At 46.9% G+C, this 19,262-nt stretch overlaps 1 non-coding gene across 1 annotated transcript; it reads left to right on the top strand.

Moving 5' to 3' along the window:
- Positions 1–17,272: 17,272 nt before the first annotated feature.
- Positions 17,273–17,343, top strand: TRNAT-CGU (transfer RNA threonine (anticodon CGU)). Its single transcript has one exon. It is a non-coding gene; the product is annotated as a tRNA-Thr (tRNA).
- The last annotated feature ends 1,919 nt before the right edge of the window (positions 17,344–19,262 follow it).

The raw sequence follows: 19,262 nt of genomic DNA on the forward strand, positions 1-19,262 counted from the left end.
TTAGGCTGGTTGCCATGTTTTGGGGCTGGGTAGGAATTTTTCACCCCCAACTGATTGGCCAATGTTGGGGGTGTTTTCACCTACCCTGCCCTGGTGAATTGTTGTGGCAATTGGCATGGTGGTGCCATTTAAATAGGTTGGACACTGGGCACTGAGTTGGGCACAAAGTTAGAAATGGGATTTGGTGAGCACCTGGGGCACAGCACCATTGGTGGTGTAGCGGTCTGTCTGGATCGGCTATGAGGCTTTATGGCTGAGGGCTCTGAATCCAGATGGCCGTGGGACTCCCACTCAATGGGAGGCATCCATCTCCCAAGCTGTGTAGGGAGGACGGAGCTTCTGAAGGTGGGGATTATTATTGCTTAGCCAGCCAGGTTGGAGCCACTTTGATGGTTCACACCAGGGGCAAGGTGCTCACCCAAAAACAGGTCAAGGAGGGGTCTACGGGATTGACTCCTAGCTTGACCTGTGCCATCAGTTTGCCCATGCCGTTTCTCTGAGTTTAAATAAAGAAGAAGATATCGGATTTATGTCCTTCCCTATACTCTGAATCTTAGCTTCTCAGAGCGGTTACAATTTCCTTTACCTTCCTTCCCCACAACAAACACCCTGTGAGGTAGGTGGGACTAAGAGAGCTCTTACAGCAGCTGCCCTTTCAAGGACAACCTCTGCCAGAACTATGGCTGACCCAAGGCCATTCCAGCAGCTGCAAGTGGAGGGGTGAGGAATCAAACCTGGTTCTCCTAGATAAGAGTTCACGCACGGAACCAATACACCAAACTGGCCCTTTAGTTCCAAATATGGTGTCTGTCCTGTTATTCTGACCCGGGAGGGGGGGGGCAATGGCCTAGTATAAGGTGATAGAACAAATGCAGGATTATAGGTGTTAATTTTCAGTACCTGCATTAAGACATTTATTGTTATATTTATTGAAGAAATATAATTGCTACTGAACAAGTCCTAGATTTAATCATTTGGTATTTAAATTAAATAAAATTAGGGCAACATGAGAAAAATAATCTTTCTTTTGTTAGGGAGAAAAATCAACCTGTGGAATATGAGACAGCCAAATACGGTATTTGAGGCTGTTCCAGTAGAGAACTGGCATTGGATATAGAAAAGCATGTCACCTAAGGTGAATTCCTTGACTCCGAAATAGCGTTAAGAGAAATTCTCTTGATTCCTCTTTATTCATTTACTCCCAATAATCCTTTGATGTTCCTCTTTTTAGGAATTTCAAGGTTTTTTTCAAATAAATTCCTTTTTGAGCAAAGGGAAAAGAGAGGAGGAAAGTACTGCAAAATTTTAGAATTTTACTTTGCAGATTCTCAGAGGGGGGTAATAACTTCCCAAACCTTCCAAAAAAGAGATCCAGTTTGGTGTAGTGGTTAAGTGTGCGGACTCTTATCTGGGAGAACTGGGTTTGATTCCCCACTCCTCCACTTGTGCCTGCTGGAATGGCCTTGGGTCAGCCATAGCTATCGCAGGAGTTGTCCTTGAAAGGGCAGCTGCTGTGAGAGCCCTCTCAACCCCACCCACCTCACAGGGTGTCTGCTGTGGGGGAAGAAGATATAGGAGATTGTAAGCAGCTCTGAGTCTCTGATTCAGAGAGAAGGGCGGGGTATAAATCTGCAGTCTTCTTCTTCCTGCTAGAGCACCATCCTATGGGGTGTAACATAAAACAACTGAAAGGAAGTTACAAAAGGGTGCATCAATTTCTCTTTAAAATCTCTTTTAAAAGAGAATAAGGTGAATCAATGGCTATATCTTAAAGAGTGAATATCAGAAAAAGAAATTTCCTTCCCTTTCACAACGCTACTTTGCAAGAACATTTTTATGACATTATGTTCACCCGGTACCCAGCCGCTATTTACAATACCAGGACGCCTTGTGCCGGAGATGTGACACCACTACAGGTGGCCATAAAACGCGTTTCCTAGAGCTGCCCAGTCATTCTTTTGATGAACATTGGATTTACTCTCAGATATTTCAAGATACCAGCTCCCCAACAAGCCGCAAGACTGCACTGTTAGGTTACTTGGACAATATAGTAGAAAAGACAGATTTAGAATTGGTTGTTAGTTTAATGTTAGTAGCGGCTTTATGTATTATTACAACATCGTTGAAACCAGTGCATTGTTCACTGCGCTGAGAGAACAGTTATAGGCTAGGTGGATGCTCTGTCGAGAAGAGTAAATGCACTACCTGGCAGTGAGGGGCTGTAAATAGAACTGAGGTGCGATCTCTCCGGCTTTGATGATAGAGGAGAAACTAGCCGTCTTGTATGAAGATTCTTGCAACCATTTGCTTTTATTCAATCCTATTTAGTGCTATTATGGATGTTGCTCAGTCAGATTTATTCCCTCTCCCACCAGGCTGCTACTTTGTTTCCTTTCTGAATTAGGCTTGCGGGATGATAGTACCCAGTCAGGGTTCAGGCTGTAAAAAGGGTGATGTCACAACACCGCTGGGCAGCCAGTCAGATATGACATCAGGAGGACAAGTGAGGGCAACTGCAAGTGAGGGCAAGTGAAGGTGCTGTGAATGAAACTGTGATCAGTTTTGCAGAAGAAGGGGGAAGTGGGTTTTTGAACAGTCTTTAAAATTAACATTAAAAATTAAGCCGTTAGGCTCAGCTCTGCTTATGAGAGCTGTAGGTATGCATTGGGGTTGTTTTTTTTAAAGCCCACAACCACTATATCCCCTGAAAGAGTACTCCATAAATCTGTTGAAAGGTTTATGGAGCCAGTAAGAGGAGCCATCTTGGATCAGACCGATAGCCCATACAGTCCAACACTCTGTGTCACACAGTGGCCAAAAGAAGAAGAAGACATTGGATTTATATTCCGCCCTCCACTCAGAGTCTCAGAGCGGCTCCACAATCTCCTTTACCTTCCTCCCCCGCAACAGACACCCTGTGAGGTGGGTGGGGCTGAGAGGACTCTCACAGCAGCTGCCCTTCCAAGGACAATTTCTGCCAGAGCTATGGCTGATCCAAGGTGCAAGTGGAGGAGTGGGGAATCAAACCGGGTTCTCCCAGATAAGAGTCCACACACTTAACCACTACACCAAACTGGCTCTCCAGGTGGCTTCAGAAGGTCCACCAGAGGAGCCAGAATTCCTCCCACTGTTCTAGCCCCACAGTGGTGCTAGAAGTGGGAGGGCTTCCCACATAATTCCTCCCACTGTTCTAGCTCCACTGGTGGACCTCCTGATGGCACTTGGGTTTTTTGGCCACAGTGTGACACAGAGTGTTGGACTGGATGGGCCATTGGCCTGATCCAACATGGCTTCTCTTGTGTTCTTATGCTCCTCAAGCACCAAGAATACAGAGCAACACTGCCCCAGACACAGTGTTTCAACTATATATTGTGGATCATAGTCACTGGTGGACCTCTGCTCCAGATGTTTATCCAATCCCCTCTTGAAGCTAACTATTCTTTATGTGAAAGTTTTACCACAATGAGCATGTATCTGTATTCACAATGGCCACAATGTGGTTTTACTCAGTGTGATGTTATTTGCTCTCAAAGGAGCAGCCTTACACAATATTAGGGGAGGTTGGTTGGTTGTCTATCCGTTTGTTTGATGCAGTTTAATTTAATTCAATGCAAGCTTAAGGATTTCTGCATGTTTTTAATGTCTTGTTTACGGCCCTGATGCTGTAACAGTTAATCTGCTCTGCTTATGATGTCAAATGCTTTCCAACCCTTATCACATTTCGTTATATAATGATATCTGGTTAATTAGTTGGAAGCAAGGTTCAAACCCAGGATTGGCATGTCCAAATGGCCATTTCACCTCAAACTGCAATGGGTTAGGTATTATTTCCTCAGTATTGCCTAGAGTTGTTGTGAACGTGTCAGGGAATATAATTGTTGCACGCAGGGCTTTTTTGTGGCAAGAACATCTTTGCATGTTAGGTCACCCCCCCCCCCCCCCTGATGTAGCCAATCCTCCTGGAGCTTACAGTAGGCCCTGTACGAAGAGCCCTGTCTTAGAGTAGGGGGTGGCCAACGGTAGCTCTTCAGATGTTTTTTGCCTACAACTTCCATCAGCCCCAGCCAGCATGGCCAATGGCTGGGGCTGATGGGAGTTGTAGGCAAAAAACATCTGGAGAGCTACCGTTGGCCACCCCTGTCTTAGAGGATTGGCTGCCATCAGGGCTGTGTGGCCTAATATGCAAAGGAGTTCCTGCCACAAAAAAAGTCTGATGCACCTTTCAAAAATGCAGAGTCCAGGCTAGAAGCTCATCTCTTCCATGGGATCAAAAGTTAGCCTCTTGTCATCCTTATCTAAGGCCCAAGTTCAGTTTCTTGCTCTTTGGCATCAGATGGTCTTTGGGATCCAATTGGAGTGCTCGTTCACGGAGCCCTCCAAAAAGACGATGCCGCTTGCTCTTGGCTTTGTTCCCCCATCTACCCACTGAACTGGGGGAGGGCTTTTCCACTTAGCCAATTCTGATATCAGGCCTTGAAAGAGATAGATAGTATCTACGAGAAAGGCTAATTACAAACACCTGCAAGCTGAAGCAGACCCGCTCTTATTCATGTTAACCCTTGGTGAACGTAGGAAACTTGGTGAAACTGCCTCACACCCTCGTTATTTCAGACCGACAAAGTTTTATTCAGAACTTGGAGCACACGAAAGCTTACGTTCTGAATAAAACTTTGCTGGTCTTAAAGATGCACTTGACTCCTACTTTGTTCTAAGTACATGGGGTCTACATGGGGCTACCTTTGACTCTGACTCGGAAATTGCAGCTAGTGCAGAACGCTGCAGCGTGGTTCTTAATGGGGCTCCCTCGATGAGCATGTAGCTGTATTCGCAATGGCCACAATGGGAGCACATTCGGCCATCTGACAGCAACGAAGATCCTGTGAATTTAAAGAGAGGTGTTTGTGAGTTTCCTGCATTGTGCAGGGGGTTGGACTAGATGACCCTTGAGGTCTCTTCCAACTCTATGATTCTATGATATGACACCTAAGAAGAAGAAGATATTGGATTTATATCCCGCCCTCCACTCCGAAGAGTCTCAGAGCAGCTCACAATCTCCTTTACCTTCCTCCCCCACAACAGACACCCTGTGAGGTGGGTGGGGCTGGAGAGGGCTCTCACAGCAGCTGCCCTTTCAAGGACAACCTCTGCCAGAGCTATGGCTGACCCAAGGCCATTCCAGCAGGTGCAAGTGGAGGAGTGGGGAATCAAACCCGGTTCTCCCAAATAAGAGTCCGCACACTTAACCACTACACCAAACTGGCTCTAATAGAGCCATACAGAGAATTAAGAACCAAAATCAAGCTGGACCACCTATGTAAGAAATTTTATAGCACCATTTTAAAGTTTTAAATTATAAATTTAAATTATAATTATAAATTTAAATTATAATTTATAAATTATATGTTTCTTAAAGGTGCATTTAGAATCATAGAATCATAGAGTTGGAAGGGACCTCCAGGGTCATCTAGTCTAACCCTCTGCACAATGCAGGAAACTCACAAACACCTCCCCCTAAATTCACAGGATCTTCATTGCTGTCAGATGGCCATCTAGCCTCTGTTTAAAAACCTCTAAGGAAGGAGAGCCCACCACCTCCCGTGGAAGCCTATTCCACTGAAGAATCGCTCTAACAGTTAGGAAGTTCTTCCTAATGTTGAGCCGGAAACTCTTTTGATCTAATTTCAACCCGTTGGTTCTGGTCCTACCTTCCGGGGCCACAGAAAACAATTCTACACCATCCTCTATATGAAAGCCCTTCAAGTACTTGAAGATGGTGATCATATCACCTCTCAGCCACCTCCTCTCCAGGCTAAACATGCCCAGCTCCTTCAACCTTTCCTCATAGGACTAGGTCTCCAGACCCCTCACCATCTTTGTCGCCCTCCTCTGGACCCGTTCCAGCCTGTCTATATCCTTCTTAAAATGTGGTGCCCCAAACTGAACACAATACTCTAGGTGAGGTCTTACCAGAGCAGAGTGACCTGGACACTGTACTTCTGTTGATACAGCCCAAGATTGCATTGCCTTTTTAGCCACCGCATCACACTGTTGACTCATGTTCAGCGTATGATCCCCTAAGACCCGTAGATCCTTTTCGCACATACTGCTGCTAAGACAAGTCTCCCCATCCTATAACCGTGCATTGGATTTGTCCTACCTAAATGCAGAACTTTACATTTATCCCAGTTAAAATTAATTGTATTGGCTTTAGCCCAGTTTTCCAGCCTGTCAAGGTCATCCTGTATCCTGTTTCTGTCTTCTACTGTCTTTGTAATCCCTCACCAGCAAATTTAATAAGTGACTCCTGCTTTGTTCTGCTTCTTCAGACCAACCCGGCTGCCCACTTGGATCACACCCTCATTGTTCAAGTCGCCTTCCTTATTGGTATTCCCATCATGTCAGGAAGCCATCTCATGTTAGAGTTTTGAGGGTGAGCTCTGCTCACCATAATAGGTTCAGCGTTTTTATGTCAGGCTCTGTGCAGTTATCACCCCATCCACCTCTTCGATGTGAATCAAATTAGGCTTTCATTGGAAATGATAGACGTGGTCAAAGCAAAGACGAGCTTTACCAAAACTGGCTAACATTGGACAAGTCACACCTTTATAGCTAGCCAAACGCTGTTAATTACACAGTGCAAAAAGGTGCGCACATTCAGGTGGGCAGCTATTCAAAGACAGAGACCTTAGCCATCCTCACCCCCCACAAACAGTTTCCAGACTTTTCTCCAAAGAGAAGTCTGCAGATAACTGGTGGCCGTCATCTCCTCACAGAAATATGCAGCTGAGGTGGAATGGTTATTTCTGAACAGTTACAAAAGTGAAGCCAAGTGAAGCATCAGCAAGCATAAGAACATAAGAGATGCCATGTTGGATCAGGCCAATGGCCCATCCAGTCCAATACTCTGTGTCACATAAGAACATAAGAGAAGCCAATGGCCCATCCAGTCCAACACTCCGTGTCACATAAGAACATAAGAGAAGCCCTGTTGGATCAGGCCAATGGCCCATCCAGTCCAACACTCTGTGTCACGTAAGAACATAAGAGAAGCCCTGTTGGATCAGGCCAATGGCCCATCCAGTCCAACACTCTGTGTCGCATAAGAACATAAGAGAAGCCATGTTGGATCAGGCCAATGGCCCAACCAGTCCAACACTCTGTGTCGCATAAGAACATAAGAGAAGCCATGTTGGATCAGGCCAATGGTCCATCCAGTCCAACCCCCTGTGTCACACAGTGGCCAAAAAACTCAGGTACCATCAAGAGCTCCACCAGTGGGGCCAGGACACTCGAAGCCCTCCCACTGTTGTCACCCCCCAAGCACCAAGAATACAGAGCATCACTGCCCCAGGCAGAGAGTTCCAACAATACTCTGTGGCTAATAGTCACTGATGGACCTCTGTTCCATATGCTTATCCAATCCCCTCTTGAAGCTGTCTATGCTTGTAGCCGCCACCACCTCCTGTGGCAGTGTATATACCATGTGCTACACCCTTTGGGTGAAGAAGTACTTCCTTTTATCTGTTCTAACCCGACTGCTCATTCATTTCATTGAATGTCCACGAGTTCTCGTACTGTGAGAAAGGGAGAAATGGACTTCTTTCTCTACCTTCTCTATCCCGTGCATAATCTTGTAAACCTCGATCGTGTCATTAAACATGGGAAAGAACAGGTAGGCCCAGAGGCCAGCACAGTTTTGGCAAGACACAGTTCTTGACATTTATTCTCCCCTGACATAATTTATTGATATGGGTAAAGATCAGGTAGGATCTCTGGTGAAAAGACACCCCCCCCCAAAAAAAAATACAAATCATGCAATAGATTTAGCAAAGACTAACCAAAATGGCAATAAGATAGCTCACAAGCTTTCACATTCCTCATGGGAAAGGCTGTGGCTCAGTGGAAGGGCCTCTGTTGGGCATAAAAAGGGTCCCAGGTTCAACCTAGGGGAAAAAGGTGACTAAGAGGAGACATGCTAGAGCAGGGATGTCAAACTTATTTGTTATGATCTGACATAAATGAGACCTTGTTGGCCAGGCTACGTCAAGCCAGGCCGTGTGTATTCCTATATAAGATTAGGTAGCAGAGAGATAAATTTTATAAACAATACAAACACAAATTAAAAAAATAAAATAAGACATTAGCACTCGGTCTTAAAGGTGCTTTCTATTTTATCTCTCCGATGGGATCCATGGAACTGGGCAAAGGAAGTTAGGCTCTTTTCTTCCTTCTCCAGGGGACCAGGAGGGGGAGATCAGCCAATAGAAAAGAGAGGCTTGGTTCAGTAGCTCTGCTGTGCAATTAAGCCTAGCAAAACAAGCTGTGATGCAGAAGGGAGCAAGAGAGAGAGAGAGTAGCAAGCAGTTGACAGCCAGTTGCTCGGGGCCTAATAGGATCCCTCCACGGTCCTGATTCGGCCCTTGAGCAGCATGTTCGACACCTCTGAAGGTAGAGGATTGTAAAATTATGCATGGCATGGAGAGGGGGAGAGGGAGAAACTTTTCTCCTACTATGGTACAAGAACTGAGGGTCCTCCACTGAACCTGAAGGATGGGAGATTCAGGACAGACAAAAGGAGGAAGTATTTCTTCACACAACAGTTTGGTGTAGTGGTTAAGTGCATGGACTCTTCTCTGTGAGAACCAGGTTTGATTCCTCCCTCCTCCACATTGCAGCTGCCGGAATGGCTTTGGAGCAGCCAAAGCTTTTGCAAAGCTGTCCTTGAAAGGGCAGCTTCGCGGACAGCTCTCTCAGCCCCACCTACCTCACAGGGTGTCTGTTGTGGGGGACAAAGGTAAAGGAGATTGTGAGCCGCTCTGAGACACTGAGATTCAGAGTGGAGGATGGGATATAAATCCAATATCTTCTTCTTCTAATATGTGGAACTCACTGTCCCAGGATGTGATGAGGGCCACCAACTTGGTAGGCTTTGAAAGGGGAGAGGACAAATCCATAGATGACTGGGCTATCACTGGCTACTATTCATGATGGATTCCTACTCCCTCCAAGAGTACTTGGACACCTCTTTGGCAGTGTGGTGCACTGGTCAAAGGACTAGACCCCAGTTCCAAACCCCACTCATGCAATGAAAGCTTCCTGGGCAACCTTGGACCCATCACACTCTTTCTGCCGAACTTTTCTCACAGGGTTGTTGTGAGGATAAAAAGGAAAATAGGAGCATAATGTAATGTGTTTTGGGTCCCCACTGGGGACAAAAGTGCGGTATGGATGAAGGAAATAAAATCAGTTGCTGAGGAGCCCAACCAAGATGATGGTGCTGAAGTCTTCCTGTTTGTGGACTTCCTAGAGGTAGCTGGTTGGCTACTGGGTGGAGAGAATGCGAGGCTAGAAGAAGAAGATATTGGATTTATATCCCACCCTCCACTTCAAATTTCAGAGTCTCAGAGCGGCTCACAATCTCCTTTACCTCCCCCCCACACACAACAGACACCCTGTGAGGTGGGTGGGGCTGAGAGGGCTCTCACAGCAGCTGCCCTTTCAAGGACAACCTCTGCCAGGTCTATGGCTGACCCAAGGCCATTCCAGCAGCTGCAAGTGAAGGAGTGGGGAATCAAATAAGATTCCACACACTTAACGATTACACCAAACTGACTAGATGCCAATCCTCCAAGGGCTTTTTTTTTTTTTGTAGCAGGCCACATATGCCTGATGTATATTGCATATTAGGCCACACGCTCATGATGTAGCCAATCCGCCAAGAGCTTCCAGGGCTCTTAGTACAGGGCCTGCTGTAAGCTCCAGGAGGATTGGCTACATCAGAGGGGTGTGGCCTAATATGCAAAGGAGGTCCTGCTACAAAAAGAAGCCCTGGAGTAGGGTTGCCAAGTTTCTCACGGCCTCCTATTGTCCCATAGCGTTTTTACCTCCCAAATTGCTAGATTGTCTGGGGAAACCATAGAGTTTTTCTGGAAATGCCTAGAGCAGCCGGTGCACGGGTGACGTCATCATCACTTGCGGGTGATGTCATCATGCTGGTGACATTGGGGGAGGTTCCCCCGCCAGCCCAATGTGGGCTGGTAGTTTGGGAACCTCCAGGGCGGGAGAATCCCATCCCTACCCTGAAGACACCACTGGGGTGAGAGCTAAGCCTACTCTCCTTTTGACCCCAAGCATATAAACTCTGAAGTCCACCCCTGTTTGGATAACTCCTTTCTGGGCTCCTTTTCTTGGTCACGCTCAAAGCTTTGTTGAGAGAATCGTCTGTGTGTGTTTTAAATAAATGCCCGGGTCTTAACAAACACTCCTCTTACCCAGCAATGAAGACAACAAATCAGAGACTGTTAAAGAATCACATCCACTTGAAAGGCAATCGAGGCATCCGCTCGGAAGTTAATCAAGCTCTCTTGCCCAGAAGATGTGTATCCTTGGCACAAAACTCGTTCACAGAAGAAAATCAAATCCTGTGCCATCCTGGCTCTTTTTTTTTGCCAGACACTCACACCCCTTGCTGTTGACAGCTTAGTGCTCCAGCCAAGAAAGTGTACTGCACTCGACTCCCGAGTGACAACATGCTTAAGTTTGAGCGTTAAGGTTCATGGCTTTCTCACTGGCAGATTAATCACACAGTGATGCTTTGAAGGGCTTTATCCCTCCTTAGGAAATGGAGAAATGCCAGGGATGTACACCCTGTTCTGTCAACAATAGCAAATATAATTGTAATATTCTGCCATTCCAGCAAAATGACAGTTGCAATGGGAAATCTGTCGAAGAAGAAGAAGAATTGCAGATTTATACCCTGCCCTTTTTTCTGAATCAGGGACTCAGGGCGGCTTACAATCTCCTTTATCTCCTTCCCCCACAATAGACACCGTGTGAAGTGGGTGGGGCTGAGAGAGCTCTCCTAGAAGCTGCCCTTTCAAGGGCAACCTCTGCCAGAGCTATGGCTGAAATGAACATAAGAGGAGCCATCTTGGATCAGACCGATAGCCTTTACAGTCCAACATTCTGTGTCACACAGTGGCCAAAAGAAGAAGAAGACAGAAGAAGACACTGGATTTATATTCCGCCCTCCACTCAGAGTCTCAGAGCGGCTCACAATCTCCTTTATCTTCTTCCCCCACAACAGACACCCTGTGAGGTGGGTGGGGCTGGAGAGGGCTCTCACAGCAGCTGCCCTTTCAAGGACAACCTCCACCAGAGCTTTGGCCAACCCAAGGTCATTCCAGCAGCTGCAAGTGCGGGAGTGGGGAATCAAACTCAGTTCTTCCAGATAAGAGTCCACACACTTAACCACGATACCAAACTGGCATGGGGGGCTGGGACAAGGAAACGATAGGGAAAACTTCCATGTGGACCCTCCTCTGAAAATGCCTCTGCATTTACAGCAACAAATGAGAAGCTCACAAAGGACCAAGAGCATGTGAAAGCACCCACAGATAGGGTTGCCGGCACCCAGGTGGAGCCTGGAGATCTCCTGAAATTATAACTGATCTCCAGGCAAGGAAGACCAGCTGTTTTGGTGCGTGGACACTATGGCATTGTGCTCTGCTGAGGTCCCTCTCCAAATCCCAGGTTCCATCTCCCAAATCTCTAGGTTGGCAACCCTTCCCAGGAGTTGGCAGCTCTACCCAAAGAGGATTCTGGACCCACAGAGCATTTGTACATTGCGCAAGGGCTGTTTGTTGGCCCTAACTGCCACACCTTGTGAGTCAACAGTGCATATTAAAGACTGGTTCATACATGCAGGCAGATATGTTGGGAAGGAAGAAAGCAGACATGATAAAATAGATAGCATTATTTCAAACGGTGTGGTCGATTCCCATTTCCCTTGCATTAAAGGAATCCATTCAATTAGAAAGCTCGCACAGCAGGTAGAGAGATAAGTTTTCAGGGAGTTCTTAACATAGCATTCCAAAGCAATCCCCATTATGAAGGGGCCCCTGATCTAGAATTAAGATTGCCGGGGAAAACATCAACAACCTCAGATATGCAGGTGATACCACTCTAATGGCAGAAAGTGAGGAGGACCTAAAGAACCTCTTGTTGGGGGCAAAAGAGGAGACCACAAAAGTAGGCTTGAAACTCAACATCAAAAAAACTAAAATCATGGCATCCGGCTCCATCACTCCTTAGCAAATAGAAGGGGAATACATAGAAGTAGTGACTGACTTCACGTTCCTGAGATCCAAGATCACTACAGATGGTGACTGTAGCCATGAAATTAGAAGATGTTTGCTCCTTGGGAGACAGCTGTGGCAAACCTAGGCAGTATAATAAAAAGTAGAGACATCACCCTGCCAACAAAAGTCTATATAGTCAAAGCTATGGTATTCCCAGTAGTAATGTGTGGCTGTGAGAGTTGGACCATAAGGAAGGCCATAAGGAAGGATGTATGTATTGAATTTTGTTGTTAGCCGCCCTGAGCCTGCTCCGGCGGGGAGGGCGGGATATAAATAAAATGTGAATGAATGAATGAAAGGCCGAGAGCAGAAAAATAGATGCTTTTGAGCTGTGGTGCTGGAGAAGACTCTTGAGAGTCCCTTGGACTGCAAGAAGATCAAATCAGTCAGTCTTAAGGGAAATCAACCCTGACTGTTCCCTGGAAGGTCAGATGTTAAATCTCCAATACTTTGGCCGCCCAATGAGAAGGGAGCACTCCCTGGAGAAGACCTGATGCTGGGAAAGACAGAAGGCAAAAGAAGAAGGGGAAGGCAAAAGATGAGATGGCTGGACAGTGTTACTGATGTAACTAACACAGATTTGAGCAGACTTCAGAGGATGGTGGAAGACAGAAGGGCTTGCCATGACTTGGTCCATGGGGTTGCAAAGAGTCAGACTCAACTGTGCGACTGAACAACAACAACTGATCTAGCTGGCTTACATTTGTAGACTAGGCCTGAGGTGTGCCTCAAAATTATCCAAAAAAGCTTTGGGTAATATGCCAGAGAGTTCCCAGACAATAATTCAGGGAATTTTCTAGGTTTCAGATGAGAAAGACCAATTAACTTCACAGCTTTGTTTGCCCAGCTGCAGAGTCAAACACTCACCCTTTGTCAATATTTCCACGGTAACTCATCACATTGACCTGTTGTAGGGAAAACAATTCCCCGTCATTTAGAACCGAGCCTGGGTAGTGTGGGGGTATTGCCTTATAGCACAGAGTCGGCTTCTTATACTGAAGACCTCATCTTCACTAAGCAAATAAGCCTCTCACTGTGAAGGATGAATTTGGAAGGGCAGAGGGTTCCCGGAGCAATTAATCTTTCCTCGAAACCTGTCTACTCACTAAGAGCGGGACTCCAGCCATCCATCTAGTTCAGATTCAGCAATCAAGCTGCCTGTACCAGTTGCAGCTTGGTACGACTGACAGCCGTCAACCAAATTCCAAGGGGTTGTCAAGATGGGGAAGCTCTTGAAAAATCAGCTCGCCGGGAGCTTAGCAATCAGGGTCTTGATTTGTCAAGTGTGTGTTCCCATCGAGGAACGATGCGGTGCGTACGGGAGGAAAAGAGGAGAGGCTGGGAGAGGCCGCGGAGAGGCCTAAAAGGTATGAAGCGTGAGGAGCTAGAAGCACTGGGAAGAGAGATCCAAGGGGGATCTGCACAGCCAATCGAATCTCCATTGGCAAATAAGAAGCCCTGCGAGGTAAATGCCCCACGTGGCCACAGCCACTTTATAGCAACATTTGGTGGGCAGCAAGAAATGTATCAGCAGGTGCCATGGTGCTGGAGGGTGCCACGATGGGGATTCCTGCTCTACTTCTTCCCTCTGACCACTAAGAACATAAGAGAAGCCATGTTTGATCAGACCAATGGCCCATACAGTCCAACACTCTGTGTCACACAGTGGCCAAAAAAACCAGACGGCATCAGGAGGTCAACCGGTGGGGCTAGAAGCCCTCCCACTGTGCTCCCCCAAGCACCCAGAATGCAGAGCATCACTGCCCCAGACAGAGAGTTCCAACAATACGCTGTGGCTAGTAGTCATTGATGGACCTCTGCTCCATATGCTTATCCAATCCCCTCTTGAAGTTGTCTATGCTTGTAGCTGCCACCACCTCCTGGGGCAGTGAATTCTTCTTCTTCTATCTTCTTCTTAATCACCCTTTGGGTGAAAAAGTACTTCCTTTCATCAGTTCCAGCCTGACTGCTCAGCAATTTCATTGCATGCCCACGAGTTCTCGTACTGTGAGAAAAGGAAAAAAAGTACTTCTTTCTCTACCTTTTATATCCCCTGCGTAATCTTGTAAACTTTGGATCTTACCTATGCATATCCCAACGCTGTTCATGGGCCTTTGAATACAAGGGATGAAAATGTGGCAGTAGAAAAGCTGCCACTTTCTTTTCTGGCAAGGCTCCTGTGCCTTTAACAACTGCCTAACCCTGTTCAAAAAAATTCAAGTTACAGCTCCTCCCAAGGTACCATGGTGGGTGTAACTTTTAACTCTGAAGTTCCTGCATGGAACTGTTGCAAAGCCTTTAATCCTTGCCAGAAAAAAAAACACCCTATCCAAGCCAAGGCAGATTATCTGGAGCAACAGTAGTTCAAGGCCAGGGGTCATTTTGTAGAAAAAATAGGTGGCGGAGCTTGTTAGCATAAATCATTAGCATATGCCCCCCCACCAAAAGCAACCCAATGCAAGAAAGGAGAGCCCTGGTCGAACGAGGCCTGCTTGGGCTGGCTAGAGATCCAGCCAGCCCAAGCAGGCCTCACTCACCTGGGGCTCTCCTTGGCTGCCCCCTCAGTCAAAAGGCCAGCAAGCCACCTGCCACCCAAAATCACAGAAGAAGTGGAGAAAGGGTGGTGTGGGCTTCTCCAGGAGTTAATGAGGGCTGCTGGGGGCATGGCAAAGCTCCTGGTGGCCGGCTGGCTGCCCGCTCTCCTGATCCAGGGATTGATATGCAGCTGCACCTACTATTCAATGGACAAGGTAGGTGGGGAGGAGGAGGGGAAACCCTCAGAAAGGTTCAGGAGCTGTGCTCCTGTGAGCTCCTGCTGAGTTCAAGGCCTGCATAACACTCCCACCCGTGAAAAGCAGCTGAGCTTTGAAGGTTCAGCATTTGGACAGCTCCAATTTGACTTGTTGCAGAAAGCTTCAAGGCCTGGAAGTCCCCCTGGGAGAGAAGAGGTTGCCATGGTGGGATTTTCCCTTCAATTATGCAAGATGAATTAATCAAGCGATAGCAGGAGGGAAAAGCCCATTGGCTAAGAACCTCTTCTTCCTGCTCAGTAGGACTTCAAGCCCTTCCGGCTTCCCTCAGCTATCAAAAGAGAGCCTTTGAGCATTCGAAGCTATCTGGCTGCTTTCCATAGTAACGAGTGAAAAATGAATAGCCAGTCTACTCCTCTGATGCCTGGGGTTTCCCCACGCAATACACAAACACTTTCCAACATACCCTCACAACCCTGAGGAGCTAAAAATTTGCTTTTGGAGCCAAAGGTGGGAGATCTATAGGAAGTAGGCTTCTGCAGCCGATGGCACATTTTGTTACATTTCAGTACTTGAACGAAATCACAGCACCCGTCACATAGGTCTGACTATAGCTCACCCTACAGAGGAAGATAAAAAGAGCCCGGCTAGATCAGATCAACGGTCCCTCTAGTCCAGCCTCCTGTCTCACACCATGGCCAACCAGTTCCTCTGGAGGTCCAACAGCAAGGGATAGGTGTTGCCTCCTGGCAATGGGATCCAGGGGTTATCGCAGACACCGTAGCTCGGAGCCACCAGTAGACCTGTCCTCCATGAATCTGTCCTACCTAGTCCAATTGACGAGAGACAAACCCATACCAAGTTACAGGGGTACGATTCTACAGTAGACGTTCTACTGCAGTGCATTGTCTACAATATCAGTATCCCTGAATCCAGTTGTTGCATTGGGGGAGGGGAAACCAACTGTGCATGCCAGGAGGATGTGCTATCCATGATCCTCTCAATACACTGCTGTATCTGAAATGGGCACCGTGTATATTTTCTTCTATTGTCCATGCTTCACCAAAACTGGATTCACAGTAATGTGTATTTCTTTAAAATGTACTTCATGTCACACCCTGATTTTCTCCCCAGAGGGGATCCAAGGTGGCTTACATCTTCTTCTGGCTTCCACTGTATTCTCACAACAACTCAATAAGATAGGTTAGGCTGAGTCTGTGGCTGGTCGAAGGCCACCAAGTGAGCTTCTACAGCAGAGAGGATGTTCTTACCTGGGTATCGCAAATCCTAGTCTGACAATCTAAACCAGGGCTTTTTTTGTAGCAGGAACTCCTTTGCAAATTAGGCCACATATCCCTGATGGTGCCAATCCTCATGGAACTTACAGGGCTCTTAGTACAGGGCCTACTGTGAGTTCCAGAAGAAGAACAAGAAGAATTGCAGATTTATACCCCCACCCTTCTCCCTGAATCAGAGATTCAGAGCCGCTTACAATCTCCTTTATCTTCTCCCCCCACAACAGACACCCTATGAGATGGGTGGGGCTGAGAGGGCTCTCACAGCAGCTGCCCTTTCAAGGACAACCTTTGCAAGAGCTATGGCTGACCCAAGGCCATTCCAGCAGGTGCAAGGGGAGAAGTGGGGAAATAAACCCGGTTCTCCCAGATACGAGTCCACAAACTTGGCCACTACACCAAAATGGCTCTCTTATAGGATTGGTTACAGTAGGGGTGTGTGACCTCATATGCAAAGGAGTTCCTGCTGCTGCAAAAAAAAAAGCCCTGATATAAACATGACGCCACAGAAAATAACAGGGGCGCCCTGTTTAGATGAAATGTCAACGGACTGTATTGGGGTCGTGGATTGGGCATATTCTCACATGGCATGGTGCGTACCCTAAATATGACTTCTGAAAGGGGCTCTTGTTATTTTCATGTGGCCAGCTTGTCCCAAAGGCTGTCACAGCACTGCTGTTTTCTGCCTTCAGTCATGTCTAATTGAAAAACTTAAAAACAAATCGTGAACTCATTTGGATACTCAAGCTAGCTTGATCTCATCAGATCTCAGAAGCTAAGAAGGGTCAGCCTTTGTTCGTATTTGGATGGGAGACCACCAAGGAAATCCAGGGTTGCTAGGCAGAGGCTAGTGATGGCAGGGATGGTGGCTCAGTGGCAGATCATCTGCTTGGTAAGCAGGTCCCAGGTTCAATCCCCAGCATCTCCAACTAAAGAGGGTCCGGGCAAATAGGCATGAAAAACCTTAGCTTGAGACCTCAGAGAGCTGCTGCCAGTCTGAGTAGACAATACTGACTGTGATGGACCAAGGGTCTGAGTCAGTACAAGGAAGCTTCATATGTTCATATGGAATGCAGTTTTAGGGGAGGGACGGTGGCTTAGTAGTAGAGCATCTGCTTCGTAAGCAGAAGGCCCCAGGTTCAATCCCTGGCATCTTCAACTAAAAAGGGTCCAGGCCAATAAGTGTGAAAAACCTCAGCTTGAGACCCTGGAGAGCTGCTGCCAGTCTGAGTAGACAATACTGACTTTGATGGACCAAGAGTCTGATTCAGTAGAAGGCAGCTTTATATGTTCATATGAAATGCAGTTTTAGGGGAGGGACGGTGGCTCAGTGGTAGAGCATCTGCTTGGTAAGCAGAAGGTCCCAGGTTCAATCCCCGGCATCTTCAGCTAAAAAGAGTCCAGGACAATAAGTGTGAAAAACCTCAGCTTGAGACCCTGGAGAGCCGCTGCCAGTCTGAGTAGACAATACTGACTTTGATGGACCAAGGGTCTGATTCAGTAGAAGGCAGCTTCATGTGTTCATATATGTTCACCTCCGTCAATCTCCTGCCTTGAAAACCCTACAGGATTGCCATAAATCAGCTGTGATTTGACAGTACTTTTCACACATACATACCATATTTCCTATCCTACATCAGCCAACCAATCATCCAACCTCGTCTCAGCCTTATATAGTCCCCCTTCCAATTTTCTCCATGGCTACCATAGAACTAGTCGAGGTTCAAAAAGTCCAAAAATGCTAAACAAATAACTGGATTAAAATGCATTTCGTCTGAATTTCAGCTTATCCCTGTGAATTGTTATTGGAAAGCCTGAAGCAGTGCTCTTTAAATATTCACGGAGAGCTGTCCAAGTAAATGATTAATGATTAAAGGGCTGGAGCACTTTCCCTATGAAGAAAGGTTGAAACGCTTGGGACTCTTTAGCTTGGAGAAACGTCGACTGCGGGGTGACATGATAGAGGTTTACACGATAATGCATGGGATGGAGAAAGTAGAGAAAGAAGTACTTTTCTCCCTTTCTCACAATACAAGAACTCGTGGGCATTCGATGAAATTGCTGAGCAGACAGGTTAAAATGGATAAAAGGAAGTACTTCTTCACCCAAAGGGTGATTAACATGTGGAATTCACTGCCACAGGAGGTGGTGGCGGCCACAAGTATAGCCACCTTCAAGAGGGGTTTAGATAAAAATATGGAGCACAGGTCCATCAGTGGCTATTAGCCACAGTGTATGTGTGTATATAACATTTTTTGCCACTGTGTGACACAGAGTGTTGGACTTGATGGGCCGTTGGCCTGATCCAACATGGCTTCTCTTATGTTCTTAAGTATGTTAGGGGCTGCGTGAGCAATCGTTGTTTTTTTTTTTTTTTTTAAAGCTTAATAAATATAAAAGGTATGAAAGCCTTACATAACTGGCAAGGCCTCTGCCAGTAAGGAGACGAATGATGTATGGCCCTGTCAGACAGCTGACATAAGCAGGGCACAGCCTGGGAAACACCTGTAGGGTTGGGAGGCCGGTCCGTTCTGAACAGGTTTGCCATGGTTAGCATTTGTGTAGTGGGTTTCAAGTCAGAATGATTTTGGTCCGTGGCAAAACTTATTCAGCAACACTGGCAGTCAAGGAAGGCAATTCACAAGTCGAACGATGCATGTAGAAGGCTCTGCTCTGTGCTCTTGCCAGGATAAGAAGAAGCAGAAGATGATGTTGATATTGGATTTGTACCCCGCCCTCCACTTTGAATCTCAGAGCGGCTCACAATCTCCTTCGCCGTCCTCCCCCACAACAGATGCCCTGTGAGGTGGGTGGGGCTGAGAGGGCTCCCCCAGAACTTGCTCTTCCAAGGAGATCCCTGCAAGAGCTATGGCTGACCCAAGGCCATTCCAGCAGCTGCAAGTGGAGAGTAGGGGAATCTAACCCAGTTCTCCCAGATCAGAGTCCGTGCACTTCACCACTACACCAAAAAAAGTCAGGAAGACGGAACAGAGCGACGCTCCATTCCTAGCAAAATAAACAGGACAGCCCACCTCAGCCATGAGGGTCAGTCGCAAGACTGCAAGAACAGAAGATTC

This window comes from Heteronotia binoei, chromosome 6, assembly GCF_032191835.1.
Source record: "Heteronotia binoei isolate CCM8104 ecotype False Entrance Well chromosome 6, APGP_CSIRO_Hbin_v1, whole genome shotgun sequence".
NCBI lineage: Eukaryota > Metazoa > Chordata > Lepidosauria > Squamata > Gekkonidae > Heteronotia > Heteronotia binoei.